Raw genomic sequence first — 2,765 nt, 5'->3', positions numbered from 1 at the left:
GCCAATCTCAACAGCAAATAAAAAGTAGGAAGGTAACTGGGTTTGATTGTCAACCCAGCAGCTTAACCAAGGGAGGGATCAGCTCGGGATCCGATCACTGGAATTTAAATGACAAGAGGAAGCTCAATCACATTCGGGGTTTGGACGAGATGGTGATACTTTTGTAGCACTTTAGCCTCTGGGTCACAAGGTTCTGGGTTCATTTTCACTCTCAGCCTGAGCACAAAAATCAGTGCTTGTGCTCCTGTAGATTACAGATTGAGTATTGTATTGTTGAGCTGCTGTGTATTATTTGAGACAAAGTCCCAAACTGTCTGTTTGGGAGGATATAAAAGATCATCACGACACTGTTTTGAGGAAGAGTAGGGACGTTATTCCTGGTCTTCAAGCCCACAGTCACCATCCCAGAAATCAGATTGCATGGTCACTTTCACTTTGCTGTCTGTTGGAGCTCGCTATGTGCAAATTGGCTGTCGGATACAATGTGAGAAAATGGGAGTGATTGACAGCAGTTTGAGAAAAACACCCTGACAGGTACATGCACGTCATAGACCAGACTGGGTGGAGAGAGCAGATTGCCTCTCCTGAAGAACATGAATGGGTTTTTACAAATTTTCCAGCATTTTCGTGATAATCGCTCAGCAGATGAGTTTTTATTTGAGATTTATGAACTAATTTATTTCAACTTTCCCGAGCTGCCTTGGTGGGATTTGAACTCATATCTCTGGAGCATTAGTGGGGGACTCCAGGATTTAGGAATATGGGAATATTACCACTATATTCCCATGTTCTGAAGGTGGTAAGATTCAGGACAGGAGAATGATGTCACCTGGTTTACACTCAAATTATCTCCTCGGTCAACATGCGCTTCCCATTTTCTAATTAATTATGCGTCACAATTTTATTTTAATATGTTAAGGAAAGATCACTCATTAGTATGGGAAAGTACATGATTTATCTTCAGGCTGAAGTCAATGCCCCCACACTGATAGATGAGAGAACACTGACCTGTCCCGTTGTTTTCCAGAAATAATACTCACAGGCTTGACCATGACCTTTGCAGGAGGTTAGCTTACCAGATTGTCTGAATATTTAATGTTTGTACTGCTTAAACCTCTCCTCTCAGAAGCAGTAGAGAGGAGAGTTGAGGGAATGGGTGGGTTATCCATTTCAACTTTCATGCAGGAAACGACGGTGGATGATCAGTGAGAGGTAAGACCATTGCAGAGCTCAACAATGCAACTGCCTAATGTACAAAATCACAGTCAAATTCATCAGAGGGCAAACACCGGTGAGGGTGCAGACCAAAGAACAAAGAACATTTACAGCCCAGGAACAGGCCCTTCAGCCCAGCCTGTGCCGATCCAAATCCACTGTCTAAACCTATCACCCAATTCCTAAGGATCTGTATCCCTCTGCTCCCCACCTCCTCATGCATCTGTCCAGACACACCTTAAATGAATCTACCGTGCCTGCCTCTACTACTTCTGCTGGCAATGCGTTCCAGGCACCTACCACCCTCTGTGTAAAATACTTTCCGCATGTATCCCCATTAAACTTCTCCCCTCTCAGCTTGAACACGTGATCTCTTGTTGTTAAATACCTCACCCTGGGAAAAAGCTTATCTCTATCCACCCTGTCTATACCCTTCATGATTTTGTAGACCTCAATCAGGTCCCCCCTCAAGTTCCTTTTTTTTTAATGATAACAATCGTAACCTACTCAACCTCTCTTCATAGCCAACACCTTCCATCCCAGGCAACATCTTACTAAACTTTCTCTGCACCCTCTCCAAAGCATCCACATGTGGTGACCAGAACTGTACACAGTGTTCTAAATGTGCCTGAACCAAAGTCTGGTATAATTTTAGCATGACCTGCCAGCTCTCATACTCAATACTCCATCCAATGAAGGCAAGCATACCATATGCCTTCTTGACCACTCTATCTAGTTACTGTCTTGCCTCTGATATATGAATAAAAGGCCTTGGGATTCTCCATAATTCTGCTTGCTAAAGTTATTTCATGGCCCCTTTTAGCCCGCTTGATTCCTCATTTAAGGTTGGTCCTATTTTCCCAATATTCCTCCAAGGCCCGCTCTGTTCTCAGCTGTCTGGACCTTATGTATGCTTCCCTTTTCCTTTTGGCTAGTTGCACAATTTCTCCTGTCATCCACGGTTCACAAATCTTGCCTTTCCTATCACTTGTTTTCAAAGGGACATGCCTATCCTTCACTATCTTCAACCTATCTTTGAAAGCCTCCCACAAATCAAATGCGGACTTCTCTTCAAATAGCTGCCGCTAATCCACATTTTACAGCTCCTGCCAAATTTTGATATAATTGGCCTTGGCCCAGTTTAGTACTCTTCCCTTAGGACCACTCTCATCTTTGTCTACGAGTATTCTAAAACTTAAACAATTGTGATGACTATTCCCAAAGAAGTCTCTCACTGCAACTTCTACCACCTGGCCTGGCTTATTCCCCAACACCAGGTCCACTATGGCCCCTTCCCTTGTTGGTTTATTGACATACTGCTCTAGAAAACTTTCCTGGATGCTCCTTACAAATCTGCCCCATCCAGACCTCTGACACTGAGTGTATCCCAGTTAAGATTTGGAAAATTAAAATCCCCCATCACCACTACGCGATTGCCTCGACATCTTTCCATAACCTGTTTACCTATTTGTTCTTCTACCTCACATTCACTGCTGAGGCCTGTAGGACAGCCCCAACAATGTAACTGCCCTCTTCTTATTTCTCAGTTC

The 2,765-nt window shown here is 43.6% G+C and overlaps 1 protein-coding gene across 1 annotated transcript in view; it reads right to left on the bottom strand.

Moving 5' to 3' along the window:
- LOC122547002 (cytochrome P450 2F2-like) overlaps positions 1–2,765 on the bottom strand; it is a gene marked incomplete at both ends in the record, with an annotated part of 10,324 nt that overhangs the window by 2,816 nt on the left and 4,743 nt on the right. The gene's annotated exons all lie outside the window — the stretch shown is intronic.

Source organism: Chiloscyllium plagiosum, unplaced genomic scaffold (assembly GCF_004010195.1).
Source record: "Chiloscyllium plagiosum isolate BGI_BamShark_2017 unplaced genomic scaffold, ASM401019v2 scaf_11843, whole genome shotgun sequence".
Lineage (NCBI taxonomy): Eukaryota > Metazoa > Chordata > Chondrichthyes > Orectolobiformes > Hemiscylliidae > Chiloscyllium > Chiloscyllium plagiosum.
This window is presented reverse-complemented; position numbering and strand designations above follow the sequence as displayed.